Raw genomic sequence first — 21361 nt, forward strand, 5'->3', positions numbered from 1 at the left:
CTTGAGGCAGGTGTTGGAAACATTAAGGGCAGAAAAGCTATACGCGAAATTTTCGAAATGTGAGTTCTGGATCAGGAAGGTAAATTTCCTTGGACACGTGATTAGCAAGGAAGGAATACACGTGGACCCTTCCAAGATCAAAGCGATCGAGAATTGGTCTGCACCAAAGACACCCACAGAAATCCGGCAATTCTTGGGTCTCGCGGGCTATTATCGCAGGTTCATCCAGAACTTCTCCAGAATCGCTAAGCCTTTAACTACCCTGACACAGAAAGGTGTAACCATTAGTTGGGGAGCCAAGCAAGACACTGCATTTCAAACATTGAAGCAGGCCCTGTGCAGCGCACCTATCTTGTCCCTGACCAAAGGGACGGAGGACTTCGTTGTCTACTGTGATGCATCCAATCAGGGCCTAGGCTGTGTGCTCATGCAACGAGGAAAGGTTATCGCCTACGCCTCGAGGCAGTTGAAAACGCACGAGGTCAATTACACAACTCGCTATATAGAGTTGGCAGCAGTGGTTTTTGCATTAAAGATCTGGAGACACTATCTCTATGGAACCAAGTGCACTATTTTCACCGACCATAAGAGCTTGCAGCACATCTTCGATCAGAAGGAGCTAAACATGAGGCAACGACGATGGGTAGAGTTACTCAGTTACTACGAGTGCGAAATTCGCTACCATCCCGGAAAGGCCAACGTGGTAGCAGATGCCCTCAGTCGGAAGGAGCATTCAGGGCGAAAGGTGAAAGCATTAACAATGACTATTCATTCCCATTTATCCGTGCAAATCAGAGAGGCTCAGCTGGAAGCCTTGAAACCATAGAAAGTGGCGGATGAAGCCTTGCGGGGAATGGACAAGAAATTGGAGATCAAGGGAGACGGAGTGTACTATTATATGAACCGAATCTGGACCCCAAAGTTCGGTGGTTACAGAGAAGTTGTCATGAACGAAGCTCACAAGTCTAGATACTCCATTCACCCAGGTTCGGATAAGATGTATTTGGATCTCAAACAACTCTACTGGTGGCCGAACATGAAAGCGGAAATTGCAACCTTTGTGGGCAAGTGTTTGACTTGCGCCAAGGTAAAGGTGGAATATCAAAAGCCCTCAGGTTTACTTCAGCAGCCAGAGATACCTGAGTGGAAGTGGGAAAGGATAACGATGGATTTTATCACCAAGTTACCCAGATCTCCGAGTGGGCACGACTCCATTTGGGTAATTGTCGATCGGTTGACAAAATCCGCCCACTTCCTGCCAATCAAGGAAAAATTCAAAATGGAGAGACTCACGCAGATCTACATCCGAGAGATAGTTCGCCTTCATGGGGTACCTGTATCCATTATCTTTGACCGAGATAGCAGGTTCACCTCAAGATTTTGGCAATCGCTACAGAAGGCTCTTGGAACTAAATTGGATTTGAGCACGTCTTATCATCCTCAGACAGATGGACAGAGTGAGAGAACAATTCAGACATTGGAAGATATGTTGAGAGTCTGCGTCATCGACTTCGGCGCGTCATGGGACACTCATCTTCCTTTGGTTGAATTTTCCTACAACAACAGCTACCATACCAGTATCAAGGCTGCGCCATTTGAAGCCCTCTACGGCCGCAAGTGCAGATCCCCTCTGTGCTGGGCCGAGGTGGGTGACAAAAGAGCTACGCCGATAAACGACGAAAACCCTTGGAATTCCAGGTTGGTGACCGCGTCCTTTTGAAGGTCTCACCCTGGAAAGGCATGATACATTTCGGAAAACGTGGAAAGCTAAACCCAAGGTACATTGGACCGTTTGAGATCCTTGCTAGGATCGGTCTCGTAGCATACAAACTCCAGCTACCCCGAGAGCTCAGCAACATCCATCCCGTCTTCCACGTGTCGAACCTCAAGAAATGTATGTCCAACGAAACCCTTGTGATCCCTCTCGATGAGATTGAAATCAACGAGAACCTCAACTTTATGGAAGAACCGGTCGAAATCATGGATACAGAGATCAAACGAACGAAACAAAGTCGCATCCCGATAGTGAAGGTTCGCTGGAATGCCAAGCGGGGACCTGAATTCACTTAGGAGCGCGAAGATCAGATGAAACAGAAGTATCCGCATCTCTTTCCTAATTCATGATTTGTATTCTATGTTCGAATTTCGGGACGAAATTCCCTCTAACGGAGGGATGATGTGACAACCCGAAATTTCTAACTTGTGTAAACATTCAAATTTATCAGTGTTAGACTCATTTTGCTTCCAGTTATCACTTTTTGGAACCTGTTTTGAGTATTCTAACTCTAGTGAATCAAAGGAATTAGTATTTGGAAGTGTCAGTTTAAGTTCTAAACTACCTAGCAACCGTAAACTGCCTCAAAAAGGAGTTTACGGTTGAGAGCTTGAGTTTACGGTCAGGTAACCGTAAACTCGTGTAGACCGTGAACCTGTTTATGGTCAGGTGGACCCCCATTGACCGAGAACTCTACTCTCTATATATATGGTATTTAGCCTTCATTTCATATTTTAAACACTCCAAAGACTCTCTCTCTCTCTCTCTCTCTCTACAATTTTCGAGTTTTGCTCAAGGGATCCTCAAGAACACGGTTGTGTTGGACCGAAAACACCTTCTTTGCCTTCAAAAACCGTAAGTATCATCTTCCCCTTCATGAATCGAGTTAAAATCCTTCATTTTGGACTTAAGATCGTCCCTCTATTGCTTGAACAAAAGAGTTTACGGTCCTATGAATCTTCATAGACCGTAAACCCTTATAAAGGGTGTTCTTATAGCCTTTGCCCTTCCTAAGGCTAAGCCTGGTCCCTAGAATCCGATGCCCTTGAATGAAGCCCTTGAAAACTATCATTTGTGCAAGATTGATGAGTTTACGGTCTAGTGTATCTCCTTAGACCGTACACCCTTCAATGACCGTAAACTCATGGACCGTAAACCTTATGACCGTAAGGTCATAGGACCGTAAACACATGGGACCGTAAACCCATTTGAACCGTGAACTCAATGGACCATGAACTCCAATGGTCATACCTTTTTGACCGTAAACTCTATAGGGTGGCCATATACCCTAGTTATGCAATCATATGTGATTGTATCCCATAAATCTTAGAGTTTCCTAGCCAATAAGGGTGTTACCCTTCTTATTTACATGTCTATATGTGTCTATTAGGATCGTTGTGAGCTCAAGGTTACACCTGACACTCTGCACTCCTCTTCCAACCACACGTCAGAACCACTCACTGCAGGTGAGTTCATACCCCTACATTTTTCCATGTTTTTAATGTTTTCAGGGGGGAATACAAGCTAAACATAAATGCTTTCAATAATATAAAATTCACGCAATTCTCATACTTTAACCCTTTTGTACTGTGTTGAGCATAAGGGACGTTTTCACTAAAATTGCATAGTTTTCCGGACACGCTATTCACTACGTTATACATGCAAACTATAATCGGTATAGTTTGGGATTTTCTAAACATAACAAGTACAGAAACTTTCACTACTAAACATATGCACTAAGACAGAAATAGTTTACAGTTTACATCACTACTTTATCATGGTATTCATAACTGTAATTATCACTACATACAGATTTTCACTATGGTAGAACGCTACTACACTACATGTAAACTAGATTGTACGATACTGTGAGGCACTACTTCAATATTGTACCCTTAGGAGTACAGGGATAAATCCTATCATAGTATAACCAGAGTCTCCTGGAGGGAGAGCATGAGATTTGTGAATAGATCTATTCGGGACTGACAATCCCACACATGGACTGCTAGCTACAGTTAGGCGGGCACGCCTGGGGTGTAGAAATGTCATTTAACTCGACGCCTGAAGAACATTGGAAAGGTCTCTAGTCATATCAAGTATGGTTATACGACTCACATTATGTATAAATCACCTTTAGTTTACAACCTGTCACTCTTCAACAGTTTTATTTATACTAAATAGAACTAATACACACTACAACTGGAGAACTTTCAGGGTTTTCAAACAGAACTGAACATACAATGGTTTCACGTACGAAATACTTATACATCGTGATTAGCATTAGCTAGTCACATGAAGTATTATTTTCGCACATCACTACAGTTTTCAGTAACAAACATTCATGGTTTTATACAGAATTGAAAACACTACATTCTCATTAAAGAAAATATCGGATTTTCTTGAAACTATACAAACACTTTTACAAGCTCATCAACAAGTTTTCATTACAAACTACCGCTTATGAACTCACCAGCTTTATGCTGATATTTTTTCAAACTGCTTGTATTCTCAGGAAATCAGTAGATAGGTACTTGCTGGATTTTTGAGAAGCTGGAGCAATAAGAGTTTCATGTTCATATATTACAAACTATTTGATGTAATCCAAACAAGTTTCAAACTGATGTAAACATTTTCATTTAAGTATTCACTGTAATGGTTGTGTTGCTATGATTGCTATTATCCATTGGTTGTGATGCTACACACGACGTCCTCCACCCCAGAATGTGTCCGCCATTATGGTTTTGGGGTGTGACAGTACCAAAGTAGGATCAAGGTTTTGTTCGGCTGCCAAGGCTCGACAGTATATTCAGCACGGATGTGCATGTTATTTAGCGTATGTAATGAATACTCGGGTCAGGGATCAGACTCCAGTTTCATAGGTTCCAGTGGTTAGAGAATTTGCCGACGTGTTTCCGGAGGAGTTACCCGGAGTGCCTCCGGAGAGGCAGGTCGAGTTCACGATTGATCTAGTACCAGGTGCGGCCCCTATCGCCAAGGCGCCATACCGATTGGCACCGCTGGAAATGCAGGAGTTGTCATCTTAATTACAGGAGCTGCTGAGCAAGCAGTTCATTCCGTCTAGCAGTTCTCCATGGGGGCACCGATCCTTTTCGTCAGGAAGAAGGACGGGTCGCACCGGATGTGCATCGACTACCGGGAGTTGAATAAGTTAACGGTGAAGAACCGTTATCCACTCCCGACGATAGATGACCTCTTCGATCAGTTGCAGGGTGCATCTTGGTTCTCCAAGATCGATTTGAGATCCGGGTATCATCAGGTCAGAGTGAGGGAGGAGGACGTGGAAGACCGCGTTTTAGACTCGTTATGGACATTATGATTTCGTGGTGATGCCGTTTGGGCTCACCAACGCGCCAACAGTGTTTATGGACCTGATGAATCGGGTCTACAGGCCGATGCTCGATCGTTCAGTTATTGTGTTCATAAATGATATCTTGGTGTATTCCAAGACCCGAGAGCAGCATGAGGAGCACCTATGGGAGTTATTGGGAGTTTTGAGGCGAGAACGGCTCTACGCCAAGTTCTCGAAGTGTGAGTTTTCGTTACGAGAGGTCCAGTTCCTTGGACACCTCATTAAACAAGAGGGGATTTTGTTCGACCCAGACAAGATCGAGGCGGTTATGCAGTGGGAGGTTCCGAAATCTCCCTCGGATATCAGGAGCTTTTTGGGATTAGCTGGGTACTACCGGAGATTCATTTAGGATTTCTCCAAGATTGCAGTACCCCTCACTCGTCTGACGAGGAAGGGGGTAGATTTCCGGTAGGGCCCTGAGCAGCAGAAGGCATTTGAGACCCTCCGTCAGCGGTTGTGTGAGGCTCCAGTGTTGACCCTCCCGAAGGGAGTTGAGGATCTTGTGGTGTTTTGTGTGCGTCCATCACAGGTTTGGGGCGGTCCTCATGTAGAGAGGGAGGGTGATAGCCTACGCGTCGCGACAACTGAAGCCGCATGAGACGAGATATCCCACTCACGATTTAGAGTTGGGAGCGGTGGTGTTCGCTCTCAAGATATGGAGGCATTATTTATATGGGGTTCGTTGTACTATATACACGGAACACAAGAGTTTGAGGCATATCATGGATCAGCCGAACTTGAACATAAGGCAGCGCAGGTGGTTGGATGTAGTCAAGGACTACGATTGCGAGATCCTTTACCTTCTGGGTAAAGCGAATGTGGTAGCGGACTCCTTGAGCCGCAAGTCAGTTGGGTCTTCTACTCTAGCGATATGTATGAGGATAGCGGTGGATTCCCCGCTTGTGAGTCTGATCAGAGACGGCCAGGTTGAGGGCATGTGACCGGAGAATTGGAAGTTGGAGAGGATCAAGGGTGAGAACACCCGGTTTGTGCAGGATAGCCGGGGATTATTGACCCGATACGGTCGGGTTTGGGTTCCGATGTCGGGAGGGGTCAGACAGACAGTCATGGAGGAGGCTCACAAGTCTCATTTTCCTATTCACCCAGGGGCCACCAAGATGTATAGAGACCTGAGTTTGAGTTACTGGTGACTGTGTATGAAGCGGGAAATCGCTTGGTATGTCGAGAGGTGCTTGACCTGTAGGATGGTCAAGGCCGAGCATCAGAGGCCGCATAGCAAGCTGCAGCCCCTGGAGATTACCATGTGGAAATGGGAACATATCACGATGGATTTCATTACCAAGCTACCGAGGAAGGCGAATGGATTTGATGCTATATGGGTCATCGTGGATCGATTGACCAAGAGTGCTCATTTCTTGACTATACAGGAGAGTTCTTCGGCCGAGAAGCTGGCTGACGTGTACGTCCGCGAGATTGTCGCTCGCCATGGGGTTCCAGTCTCCATCGTTTCTGACCGGGATGTTAGGTTTACTTCTTGGTTCTGGCAGAAGTTCCACGAGGAACTGGGCACACGTTTGCACTTTAGCACATCATTTCATCCGCAGACCGACGGTCAGAGTGAGCGGACCATTCAGACCCTCGAGGATATGTTGAGAGCATGTGTTATTGACTTTGGTGGGAGCTGGGATTCTCACCCACCCCTTGCAGAGTTTGCTTACAACAACAACTATCATTCCAGTATTGGCGCCCCGCCTTTCGAGCTGTTGTATGGGCGGAGATGTCGCACCCCGGTCTGTTGGGGTGAGGTCGGACACAGGGTGATGGGTCGGACGGAGGTAGTCTTGTATACTACCGAGAAGATTCAGCAGATTAGACAAAGGCTACAGACTGCTCAGAGTCGGCAGAAGAGTTACGCCGACCGGCACCGATCCGAGTTAGAATTTCAGGTCGGGGATATGGTACTCATGAAGGTCTCGCCCTGGAAGGGTGTGATCCGTTTCAGGAAGAGGGGAAAATTGGGTCCCCGCTACATTGGGCCATTCAGGATCATTGCCAGGGTTGGCAAGGTGGCATACATGCTAGAGCTTCCGGAGGAGCTTAGTCGGATTCACAGCACTTTCCACGTTTCGCAATTGCGGAAGTGTGTTATGGACCAGGAGGCGGTGGTATCCTTGGATGATATTCAGGTTGATGAGCGTCTGACGTATGTTGAGAGGCCCGTGACCATTCTGGAAAGGAAGATGAAGGTTCTGCGAAACAAGAATATACCTTTGGTGAAGGTACAGTGGGAGCATCATAAGGGATCCGAGTGGACGTGGGAACCGGAGGTAGAGATGCGGGAGCACTATCCAGAGTTGTTCACCGCGGCAGACTTTGAGGTCGAAGTCTAGATCAAGTGGGGGAGAATTGTAACGCCCCGATTGTCAGGTATTAATATTACAGTTTAGACCTTCAAGTTTTAAGGTCTACTCGACGAGTTAGATGCCCTACTCGTCGAGTAGCAGCGGGTTTGGGCCACGTCATTAAGTGACCGACTCGGCGAGTCGGAAAGGTGACTCGATGAGTAGGAGCTGGCAGAGGAAACCCTAACTTTCAGGGTTTTGCACCCTATTTAATGGACCATTAGCGCCTCCCTCAGTCCCCTATAACCCCCGAGAGCCCAGAAAACCCTATTTCGTGTGTGAGCTTCATTTGAGTGTGCTTGAGCTTTTGAAAGGTGAAGTTTGTGAAGGGAGCTTGAAGATTAAGAAGCTAGCAGCAGGAACTTGTGTGGATCTACAAACCTGCCTCCTCTAGTTTCATTTTGAGGTATCAATTTGTGATCTTAGCTTTATTTCCTTCTAGATCACATTGGGTGAAGTTAGGGCCTTTTGCCTTAATTATGGAGCTATATTGGGTACATGAGCTAGATCTGAAGTTGAAACTTTAGATCTGGATCCTTCTTGGGTTCCAAGTTCATAAAGTTTCGAACCTTACAATGTATGAGCCCTTCCTTAGGAATTAAACCCCATTTCAAGCTTGAAAAGTGCCTTTTGAGCCTTTAAAGCCATGCAAGCACGTAAAGGTGGCAACTTTACGTTGAAAACACACCCTAGGAACTCAGATCTACTGTTTGGAACGATGGGTTAGCTCGGAATCGGTTGAGGCTTCCATGGTGTTTTGGTGGTTTGTGATTCCATTTGAGGCTTCCACACTATTGGGGCTAAGCTCTTAAATCTTGAAGAAATCAAGCACCAACAAAGAGGTATGTAATTCTACTAGATTTTATATTACATGTACTTTATATTATGCTAGTTAGAACAATACCTTGGAAAATTGATATTTGTATGTATAATAGAGAAAACATAGATCCAAGGTATTTAGGGTTGCATGTACACCATAGGTGTGTTAGAATGCTCAAAACCCAACAGTGGTATCAGAGCCATGGGTTGTTTTCTATTATATTTGATGCAAATGTATTTTTTTTTCAAGTTGAAGGAAAAAAAAAGGAAAAAAAAACATGAAGTTTGTCATATTTTAAGATAATTACTTGATTTTATGAAAAACTAATTATTTTTAAAATTTGAGTCACTTACTATATGAGTTGAATTAGGTCAAATTTAGTAAAAGATAAAATGATATGATTATTTTATTAGTTTTAAAAGTTTGATCTAAAGAGTTTTTTGAAACCTCCATAAGTTATGGATATGAAAAGGTTTTAAAAAAAATTGATTCAAAGTTTTTTATGGAGTTACAAAACTTGGTCTTAATGTTTTAAAATTCCATAACTTGTTCTTAAGTTATGGAACATGGAAAGTTTAATCATAAAACACCATTAATTCCATAAGTTATGGAATCCAAAGGTTTTCAAGAATTACAAAACTTGCCCTCAAGTTTTGGAATTTGAGAAAAGTTTTTTTTGAAAAAAAAAATTGAATTCTAAAACTCTTGGGTTCATAACTTAAACAATTAATTAAATTGTTTTAATTTTGAGTTTAATAATTCGAATTATGATGTTTTGTTGAATAGTTCAAATTAACTCTTATGGACTTTATTAATAGTTAATTAAAGCGTTTAAATAAAAAAATATTATTAATCCATAAATATATGGTTTGAGTTTAATTAAATTAAAAGTCTAGTTTAATTAATAGATTAAACCACCAAGTATTTTAAATGTCTAAAATACACCCTTATACTATTATAATATTAAAAGTTTAATATATTATATGTATAAGAGCAAGTCGTCTTACCATTAGTATGCCTCATTCACGAAGCCGGTCTATAAGGGGGGTATAAGGTTACTGCCTATAAAATGGCAGTTTAATGGGTGTCCACTCTCACTCACCGCTTCCTTGACCGGTGGAGGGTCGTTAGCCGAACAGGTAGGACAAGGACTATAATTCTCCCTTCATTATAAGTATAATGATAAATAGTAAGTAACTAAACACTTATAAATTCCCAATCTTAGTTACTTAGGAAAATGTGAATAAGGTGCTAATCCATGAAATTACACTTTGCACTTTGTTTAAGCTGTTAGTGGAGCGTGTGTGGTTAACCGGCACACTAACCTGGACTTAACAAGGTAGGCAAAGGGTAACTTAATGTTTATCATAGTATCGTTGGAGCGTATGTGGTTAACCGGCACATCGATTGAGGGGTAAATATTAAGGGTACCAAGTATATTTGCATGGTTACTTCACACCTTGTTTTGTGATCCTCGGCATCCCAGTCACAAAACCTGAAGGGCACACTCGAGATTGAAACATGCCATTGAAAAGTTCAATGAATCTCAAAAGAATCTAGGAGTTTCAAAACCAATTAAAACCTAATAATACATTTCGTTTATCTTGGTGGAAATTGGTGAATCGTCATTCACCTACCTTCAAATATTTTATAGCTTGGATTACGGCATCCCTCTTCCAAGTTATAAAATAGTTTGTTGGGTCCTAGCCTTAATATATCATATTGGGTGTTATATTAAGGACTTAAATCAACTTTACGTGAATTTCTCCCATTGTTGATGTCTGGTTTAGACAACAATGATCTTCCCAAACCAAGCTTTCCTAATGAATATGACTTCCCGAGTTTGGCTCATGGAAGTCATACTTCTCTTCCTCCACCTCCTCCAATTATTCTCCCTAACCCACAAGTTCAAGGTCACTCAAGCCCTAATGGCAAGCAAGGTCTATGTGTGATCACATCTTAGAGATGAAGTCACATATTGACAAGCCGAGAGAGTTGGGTGTCAAAGTCTTGAGAAAGTTGGATGTTCAATCACTTTCTAAGTCACATAGTGAGTTCCTTTGGGACTACTATGAAACAGACTATGACATGAACCTTAATGATCATATCTATTTGCTTGGTGCTGCTGAATCAGCAATGATTTGGAACGATAGTAAAGCAAATTTGATTAGAAGATCAACTTCCCAAAAACTTTATGGACAGTGACAATGGTGACACTGGAAATCCTGAAAAAGCATTCTCTTCCCAATGGAAAGGGATTGGCCGTAGTCAACCCGGTTGACCAAATGGGAAAGAGAAAGGCTAAGTCTGAGATAGTCCCATTACCAAAGGGTCCATATGTTTATTTTGCCAAAGGAAGGGGCGTTGATTGCAAAGCTGCCAAATTTACCTAAGGATGTTAAAGTCAATAAGTTTGACTCTACATCAGGTAGAGCCCATTATCTAACTCTGTTAAGTTCTATTCTGAGATCCTCATTACATGATGTGACTGGGTCACATGTTGATGTTTTAAGAATCAAAGAATAGAGAGAAATCTTAAAGGAAGTATATGCTGATTCTGATCACGAAGGTGGATTTCGATCGCATCAGAATTTTGAGCAGTTGCTTAAGAAGTTATGATATATTGCTAAGGAATAGATAACAACAATTTTCCATGTGGATTGTAAGGATAAGATTTTCCGCAAAGTTTTAAAATAAAAGAAAATTGTTTAATTTTATTTATTTGAAGTATCCTTACAATGGCATTTTTGGAAAATTGTTGCTTATATGATTCCACTGACAGCAATATTGGAAAATGGATTTGATTCTTTCATTTGTGGTAGTATCTAAATTTACCAAATCAGGAAAGTTCCTCATCACCCAAGTTTCAATTGGACCGAAACTTGGAATCATGCAAGTTGAATAGTATGATGAATGAGAACTTTCAAGCATTGGAAAATCAAGACTAATTACTTGTTCACATGGATGTGTGATTCAAGTGAAGGACTAAAGGGATCGAGTACACATTCTTGTGCACTGGTCATGTCCACCACAAAGCTCGTTAAGACTATTTGATTTACTAAAGTTTAGTAAATATGGTTATACTTACAAGTTTAAGTATAATTCTGAAACATTGGAAAAGTCTCAATGTATGGCAAAACGAATGGGAAGAATCAAATTAGGCAGAAAGATAAAAGTTTCTCAAATATGAAAATATGGGAGAGTACTTGTGTATCTTGTTTTATGATTATCTTAGTGATTATGGAATCATATCACAATTGATCCTCTAAGGACACCTTCGTGCATTTGTTTGCCTAAGGAGAGGAATCGTGAATTGTTGAAATGGTTAAATCAAAAGATAAATCATACTTCGTTCCAACAACAAATCCTGGAGTTATACTCCAAGATTGTAACTTGAGTGACATAGTCTTTAGAAAGCTTTTAACACTTGTCAAATGTAGAAGTAAGATGTTTCCTGTTCTTGTACATTTGAGATTGGTAAGTTGTGATGTTTTGGATAAGACAAAGACCAACTAAGACCAATTGTGTGAAGTGTTTGTAAAAGAATCCGCACTATCTCTTGAATATTTGGCAAGATAGTCTTATATGTCAAGAGGATAGTGGGAGTCTTAAAGATCCTAAAAAGAATTTCAAGAACTAATCAAGAATAAAACCTGAGGTTCTTCACTAGCACACGACTTGAGGTTTATAACCTATCGTGTTGACATATTCTATGCCCATTCCAGTTAAAGTTGGCTTTGCATAGGAGTTCTGAAAGTTCTCAATTGGTTGCATAACAACTTGGAAGCAATGGCAGGCCCTGTACTGCCAGGTGGCAAGAAGTTAAGATTGCATAAGTTCAGTCCATATGAGTTTGGATTTGTCATTATCCTTGTCTTGTGACTATGGTTTTGACGATTCACATGGATAAGAACACATACACCATAAAATCTAAGGGTCATAAGGTTTCTCTTCGATTCATGAAAATGATGGTGAGGAACCACTTCCACCAAGTAGATTTGAAGCAGATGGTAAAAGGTCTAAACAATTGAGACTATGATTACGGCATCCCTTTTCATAGTTCTGAAATTGTTTAGACACACATGCATGCTATCTAAGGAAAGGTGTATGATTTTGATAAAGTTTTATCAAAGCATCTCGTATCAGAAATCTGAACTTTGGTAAGAAAGTCAATAAAGTATTGATTTCTAGAAGTCCATCTGATTTCTGAGTACATGTCAAAGCTAGTGGGAGCATAAGTGTTATGCTAATAATCATCATGTTAGTGGGAGCATGATAATTATTGTTAGTGTTGCAAGTTAGCAATGTTAATTATAGAAAACAAAAGTTTCAATTCGTGAGGCTGCAGGGATTGCAAAAGTTGTTTTGCTATAATTAAGGGAGAGGATATACTTCATTTCAGTTCTAAAGGCTTAGATTGAGACCTTAATCATCTTTAGTCAAGAATATATATATGAATTTCATGTTGGATTGGTTCAACTTAAGGAAATTCTATATATTGCGTTCTCAAAATTCGATTATGATTACGACATCCCTCTTCATAGTTAAATTGTGAAAACATGGCAAATAAAAATATTGTAGCAAAAGACTGGTCTAGAATCATGTCTTTATGACTAAAATGATTAAGCAATTGTCGAGGACAATCTGAGGTTTACCAAAGATTGGTTGCTCAGGGACAGTTGGAAGTATAGTGCTAATTTTGGAAGGACCATATTGACATATTCTGAAAAGAGGCATCTCTTATTCAGAAGTGATAGTCAAAATGAGAATATGGAGTTGTCTCCATAGGTGGAAGTTATCTGTGTAAGATTAGAAAACTTAATGCAAGAAGAATGTCCAAAGCAATGTACTTTGAATATGAGACTTAGTTTCCATGGAGTTGATCTCCATTGGAATACCTTATAATGACTGTTGACAAGTCTTTGTGACTTTGTACATATTCATTACAGGAGGGTCAGTGCATATAAGTTTAAAATCTAAACAGATTTCGATAAATGATAGGAATTTGAAATTCTTACATTTTTCGATAAGGATTTGGGAGTGTGAAATTAGAATCATTGAAATTATGTTCAATTGGTTTATTTCACAAAGTAAGGATCATAGACAAACATAGAGTGCATACTTGGTGTATGGCAAAGCTGTTGTTTAAGAAAAACATAGTGTACATGCTTGGAGCATGGGACAACTAGTGTTTTTAATTCAAGTTGATAAAACCGAAACAATGAATAATGAGTAATCAGTATGGTGATAAATAAAAGTGTTTATTTATATTCATAAGGTTTGATACCATATTTGATTCATTTATTCTTATGTTTCACTTTGCATGTTTTGACTTCCAGAATAACTAAGTCGCTCTTCCTGAATGATTAAGTTATTCAAACCATCCACAGTCGGTCATATGTTGGAAGTAGATACGAATCAAGACTGTCATGGGTTGGTTTGTAGAGGTCCAAGTTGGTGGACAAAGTGGTGCTACAACACTCATGAGTGCTCATAAGTTCTGAGTATTGGATTCAACCCACACTCATTTGAATCACTTCATGGATTTTATCACGAGTGATCATGAGACGATAATATCTTATATTCTTAAAACCTAGAGATATGAGTTGTTACTATGAGTTGGTTATACATTGATTGCACGAAAACGCATTGGTAACTCGATGTTATAAAACGTGCCTTTGTGTATGATTCAACAAGTAGTAGAACAAGCCATATGAGTCGAAATTTATCCATTCCTTTTACCTTCGGGATAAAAGCGATATCTGTGGGCCCCTCGATGATTTAGCGATGACACATGTGAGTGCTTGGCCAAGCCAGGACTGATTTGATTTGTTCAATCAGTCAGTCATCATAAATCGAAAATCGGGAAACAACAAATGGACAGAGAGAATGATTATAATCCATGTCTCAGTCCATATGATATCTAGAATGGAGGAATATATGATCCCTTATCTAATGGACAAGTCATTGACAAGGTCATAGTTCGACAGCGGCTTTAAGAGCTACGATTGCCAGTTAGGTTTTGAAGTCATAGTCAATAATATTTTTAGACTTATCCAAGTGGGAGACTATTGGATTAATGTCTAAGTCCATAACTATATTTGGTATGTACTTGACCCGACCCGGCATGGTCCATTTGGGTTGCACTTCACCGGCATAATTTATATGGATAGTCTTTTGAGAATAGTATATTTATGATTTATATTAATATATTATAAGTTCTAATATATTAATATGGAATCATATTATTTAATTAGTATTGATCAAGAATTAATTTAGAATTAATTAAGTGATCAAAAAGAACTAATTAAATATGGACTCTTATATATATGGAATAGGCCAAGTTCATTTAGGTTGGGCTAAGCTTTCATGGATGGTCCATGGAACTTTTAACCCATGGATCCTATGTAAATGAAAGGTCATGGGTATTAGGGTTTACATGGATGTAACCCTAATCCTCCATAATATATAAAGGGGTCCTTGGCTCACAAAATTGGCACAAGTGTGTGAAAATAAGAGTGGGCCGATTTTAGTGTGCATACATATTCTCTCAGGTTCTTCCAAGGTGTTTTGGTGATTTGTGATTCCATATGAGGCTTCCACACTATTAGGGCTAAGCTCTTAAAGCTTGAAGAAATCAAGCACCAACAAAGAGGTATGTAATTCTACTAGATTTTATATTACATGTACTTTATATTATGCTAGTAGAACAATACCTTGGAAAATTGATATTTGCATGTATAATAGAGAAAACATAGATCCAAGGTATTTAGGGTTGCATGTACACCATAGGTGTGTTAGAATGCTCAAATCCCAACAATAGATTGCATGGACTCGGCGAGTCAGATAATCTGACTCGACGAGTCAATATAGGGTTTACAGGACTGGGGTTATGTTTGAACTCGGCGAGTCTTTTGGGATTTTCCCGATTGAATAGACACACTGGACTCGACGAGGTGGAAGCTACACTCGACGAGTCTGGTCAACAGGGACAGTTGACCGTTGACTTTGACCAAAGGAAGGACCAGTACCTTGAGAGGGCAGTTTGAGTAAATTGGAATTTATGATGGAAATTATTGGTGGAATAGGTGTTGGTCTTCGGGAGCGTGGTTTGGAGGAGTTAGATACTGTATCTTCGATCCACTTGTCAGGTGAGTTATCCTCACTATACTAAGGGGTCTAAGGCACCAAGGCCGGCCCATTGGATATGTTATCCTAGCAGTGTTAGATGTTGAGTATGAGTTAGTGCTACATGCTAGCGATTATGCCAGTTAGGTAGATCGGTAGGACTACCTGTGTTGTTATATGATTATCTGCATGCTCAGTAGTTATGTTATATGTTGATATGTTATGTGGGATGGTTGAGGATGTACTGCTTCTTGCGGTGACCAACAAACCCTAGGAGCATTCCAGATACGAGCTGTGGGCCCAGTAGGCAATCCAGACTCGTACTGTGGGCTCGGGAGCATTCCAGATACGAGCTGTGGGTCCGGTAGGCAATCCAGACTCGTACTGTGGGCTCGGTGGTAATCCAGATGTGAGCTGTGGGCCCGGTAGGCAATCTAGACTCACACTGTGGGCCCAGGGGTATTCCAGTCTGTAAAGCTGTGGACCCGTTACATGCTGTCATTTGTTCCTGTGTTATTTGATTGTATGTGTATCAGTATTTTGGGGGTAACTCACTAAGCTTTCGGGCTTACAGTTTCAGTTTATTGTTTCAGGTACATCAGGGGATCGCGGCAAGGCGAAGGCGTGATCGTACAGTTCCTCATGTCTTATTTATGTTTCTGGGAAAAACTCTGATATTGAACTATTTTGAAAACAAATTTGTATTGGTGAATGGTTTTGAAATGTTTTAAAAAGTTTAAATTTAGTACGAAATTTTGGATGTTACATCTGTCTCCTGCGAAGTTGAGGAATATGTTGAAGAAAAAGAAGAAACGGAGAAAAGATGAACTTGAGTCTAGTACTTTCACTGTGGGATCTCAAGCTTTTGGGTGGACATGATGATCCAGATGATGAAATCATGTTTTACTTCCAGATCCAAAAATCATTTTTCAGACTCTATGTAATCAGTTTTAAGATTCAGAATTGTGTGTTTGTTGAAGAGCAAACCATGAAAATCAAATATGCGATTCAAATTTTGTGTTCTTGAGTGTATGTGTGTGTGTATGTTGAAGAACAAATAAAAAATCTAGATTTTGTGTGTGTATGTGTGTTGTTCTTGAATCTAGCCACGATGATTTGGTTTTCCACAGTGAGTTCATATGTTTTTATCTTGAGATGAGTTCATTTTTTTTACAAGATGGTAGTACCAGAAGCATTCAAATATTAAAGAAGATGCTTCCTCTTCATTTGAGAGTAAGAGAAAGAGTGTGGTCTTTAATTTTGTTTAATTTTTAATTGTTTTTTAATTATTGTAATAAAAAGTGGAAAATTAAATAATAAGGGGCAAAATCGTCTTTATAAAAAGTTCAAACCAAATTGGACCAAACTTATAAGAAAGTGAAACATTTGGACTTCTGGTGCTATTCCAAACCTATTTGGATAAAAGTGACAATTTTCACTTAACCACATGACCATTCTTGCAATTTTGTCTAAAATATAAGTTTTGATATATGTAAATAGTATAGCTTTAGAATGACATATACATAATTTTAAATTTATAAAGACATTTGCGTAATACTTCAAGTTTAGAAGGGCATAGATTAAATTTTCCCAACAATTTTATATGAACATGAGTTATAAAATAGCTACATGGATATGGGTCATTATAGTTTATAACACAAACTTAAATGATGATGAACAAAATTACAAATTAACAATTGGTTATTGCATGATTTTTGTTAGTGAAAATATGGCATGAGTTGATCTATGTAGTTGGACCCGACCCTAGTCTAGGTAGGGTTATATTTTGTACTTTTCCTATGTAATATGGCTGATAGCTAGGGTTTCAACTACACTATAACTTTTTTTCAAGCTCTTAATAAAAATACCTTCTACTGCTTTGTGCAAGTAGTCATGGTTAATCTGTCGATGTACGAGTTATTTTCATTTATTCCTACCATTTATTGAAAGAACCCCTTTCTAAACTTTCGTATTTCTGAAAGACCTAAACTTTCATACTTGACAATTGTTACTCCAAAACATGCTACATGCATATTCATAAAAACAATATTTTACATTGATAATTTGATTACAAAAGACTGGATACAAACCGACTAAGTTTTAGTTTAATATATTACATAACTACCCAGGAATCTATTATTCATATACATACATGAATACTAAATACAAAGAAATAGTCTTAACTATTCTAAATCTTGCAACAATATAAGACTATACTGGGTGCTTATTACCTGCAATTTATTTAAAACATTGAGAGGGGTAAGCGATGACGCTTAGTGAGTTCAATAATAGATACAATATAACGTTATGCCATATATATACATCAATATGGCAGAAGCAAAGAGGAACAACAAAGACATATGTGAAATCATGTGACAAGCTTTCCATTTCAATCAATGACTTGATTCAAAGATATAAAGTCAAAGAAACTTAACAATTTCAATACTTGATAAACATCAATAACGCTTCGGCCCAAATTGCACAGAAGACATACAATTTCTGATTAACATTTTGGTAGATTTCAGGCTTATAGCCCTGTCTAACCATCAACCAATGCCATAGAATAGAAGTCATTCTCTTACGAAACATGCTCTAGATGACCAGAGGCTACATACCAGTACCACGGTGAATCTAAGTCCTTTCACTGATCACATTGTCAAATGTACAACTTTGCTACCATAATAGCGTAAATAATAACACGAGATGATAACCCGGCATAATAACATTGAAAAGCACATAGCATATATAACACATAACATACAAGTGTTCCTATATATTGAACTCACCGTGAAATAACCGAAGGAATAAATGATAATTTGGGCAGTACTTCGACTCTAAAAAATGACTTTCTGTGACGAAACCGGGGATTTTAGTTAAAATCCGGACTTTACGCGGGCAGAGTTTCGACTGGAAAGATGATTTTCTCGGGAACTTCGGGGCGTCGGGATTTACTTCGGGTTTTAGGGATGATACCGGGACTTTAGGGGGGTTAAAAGTAGATTGGAAGAGAGTAAAAAGTGAGAGAGAGTGAGAAATTGTAACCTAAAACCGGAGGGCTTCGATTCCTATTTATATGCTGAATTTCGAGATTCACGACGTGAACCATGCTTGTTCACGTCGTGAGGTTTGATCCCGGTCATCCCCTAGGCTTGCCGTGTGTCTTCTAGGCTCGAAACGCGTCGTTCACTAAGTTCACGTCGTGAACACTGTGTTCACGTCGTGAATGCAGTCAAATTCTCGAAGTTTGTGCTCTGAACTTCAAAAATTCCTATATTTTGCATACGAGCTCCGTTATTGACGTTGTTTATATCCACGCGTAGGTGAGATTATGCTCTACATCTTTCATTTAGACTCCGTCGGTTAATTTTGACTTTATTTTTAATATTATATTTTTAACGGGCCGAAACAGGAAAAGTCCGTTAAAATTTCATAACTTCTTCATCTGACGTCCGTTTTCGTCTGTCTTTTTACCGTTGTACTACTATTAACGAGACATTCGATTCTCGTTTAGGTTGTGTCGGCTAAAAATCACTCGATCTTTATTTCGAGTTTTTAGCTACCGAAACTTAGAAAAATCATAACTTCCTCATACGAAGTCAGATTTAGACGTTCTTTTTATGAAAGTTCTCGGTTTAACGAATACTACGAATTTCATTTAGATTACTAAGGCTAAAAAGTAGTTTATCGAAAACTCACTTTTTACGTCATACGGCTTCGTGCCGGTTCTGTCGCGAAACTTCAAATGGTCATAATTTCTTCGTTATAACTCGGATTTCGATGAGGTTTTTGCCTAAATGTTTCTAACGAGATTCTTTACAACTTTCATTAATATAATTTTACTTATTTTCAAATTTTATATTTTCGTTAAATTTCAATATTTGACTTTTGATTGGAATATCATAAGACTTCCAAAACATTCTGAATGATTCTAAACATAGTTTTACTTCATTTCTAGTAAAAATTATCCGTTAGAACTCAATATTCATAATTATATAATATTTCATAATATTATTCACTTTTAAAATTGACAAAACACAATTTCAAAACGTGTATGTTACATTTATAGAATGTAAATCTTAAAAATACACAAACAAGAGTAGGGGTGGTGAGTAGTGTGAATGGTGTTTAGCATAAACATATTTTCATATTCAATTTATAGTATGATATATTATATCCATAAAATCTCCAATGTCACTCCGGTATTTGTTACACGAATTAGTACGTCGTTCAATAGATACCTTATTAGAGTAGCTAGTGTAGTCTACAGGTGTTAGGCTTGTTTGACACCTCGAATGAATCATTATTTGATGCTTATATAAGCAATCAACATCTAGAATGTCAAAAAGTTACACGACTGTCTACAAGATCTTAATTGTTATAAATTCAATTGTGATGGAAATGGCTTTTATGCATCTCATCCTTCTGTGCGCTACTAAAAAAATAAATATATAAATACTAAGTTGTTAGACTTACACATGTTCATTTAGAAAAATGTCTCAATACGTAGATCGGGAGTAACCCATAGTTCGATCTTAAGACAAGCCATCCGATTATATTTTGGATATTTTGTATTATTTACATTTTATGTTGCATTCTAGAATGTTTAATTTACTATATTTCGACTTCCATTGTATGCTTTGTATGAGAGAGAGAGAGAGAGAGAGAGAGAGAGAGAGAGAGAGAGAGAGATTATATGTATGCATCCCTCGACATATATGTATATGCATATAGCTTTTTGGAGTGAACGGAATTCTAGTAAAACACTAACAAATAGATAGGAAAAAAAAATACAGGAAAACATGAGGATTACAATACCAATCAACCCATCTAAATTTAAAAAACTCTTGCAAGAATGGTTCTTATGGTTTGAGTCCAAAAAAGGTTGGACTTGCACAATGGTCTAAAATAGGATACCTTTTGCTTTTGTAGTTTTGTTATATGCCAAACTTGATTTTCTATGAATTTGATCTATATTATGTCCTATAAATAATTCTTTGGGAAATTGTCAGAAAAGTCCCAATATTTTCAGGAAAGTTACACTTTAGTCCCAAGATTTTTTTTGAACATAAAAGTCTCGATTATTTCATTTTGGCTCAAGTTTACAAAAAAATCATTTTTTTTCTTTTAACACGAAATGACATATTATCATGTTTTTACAAAATATCGGGACTTTTATGTTCAAAAAAAAATCTTGGGACTAAAGTGTAACTTTTCTGAAAATATTGAGACTTTTCTGACAATTTCTCATAATTCTTTAGTTGATAGCAATAACTTACTTACAAAAATAAAACTAGAAATATCACTTAACTTAGAAAGTAGACTTATTGTAAAAAATAATTTGGATAATAGTGTGATAAATCGGATAACTAATTGATCTTTTACATAATTAAACCCAAAATTAAAGAAATGGGTTTACAGTTTTGAATTTATCATTTATAATTATTACGCATAATGTATGTTCAGCTTGTAATGATGACGAACAAGATTATAAATTAAAAAAACTGGTCATTGCATCATTTTTTATTTGAAAAAAAAAAAAAGTGTTAAACTTTTGGAAGGTAAAGGACCATTATTGTAAAATATAAAAAGATGGAGATGCGGGGTATCGATCCCCGTACCTCTCGCATGCTAAGCGAGCGCTCTACCATCTGAGCTACATCCCCTGTTTGTATGGTATCTTAAATCACGTATAAAATTTTACTGAAACGTTAAAAGGCATTGAATGAATCTTATATTTGTTTCAATTTGAATAGATCAATAATTTGACCCACTTAAAACAAATTCGCTTTCTTCTTTCAGTTTCCTTATTAGCATTTTTGGAAACAAATTTAAAAACATAAAATTTGGATTTGGAAATTGGATTATCATGCGTTAAATGAACAATCGTTTTTTTTTTGGGATAATGA

General features: G+C 38.5%; 1 non-coding gene across 1 annotated transcript; it reads right to left on the reverse strand.

Annotated features, from left to right (window-relative positions):
* Nucleotides 1–21045: 21045 nt before the first annotated feature.
* TRNAA-AGC (transfer RNA alanine (anticodon AGC)) lies at nucleotides 21046–21118 on the reverse strand. The gene has a single exon. It is a non-coding gene; the product is annotated as a tRNA-Ala (tRNA).
* Between the last annotated feature and the right edge of the window lie 243 nt (nucleotides 21119–21361).

The sequence above is a fragment of the Lactuca virosa genome, chromosome 9 (assembly GCF_052849685.1).
Source record: "Lactuca virosa cultivar CGN04683 chromosome 9, Lactuca_virosa_CGN04683_v6, whole genome shotgun sequence".
Lineage (NCBI taxonomy): Eukaryota > Viridiplantae > Streptophyta > Magnoliopsida > Asterales > Asteraceae > Lactuca > Lactuca virosa.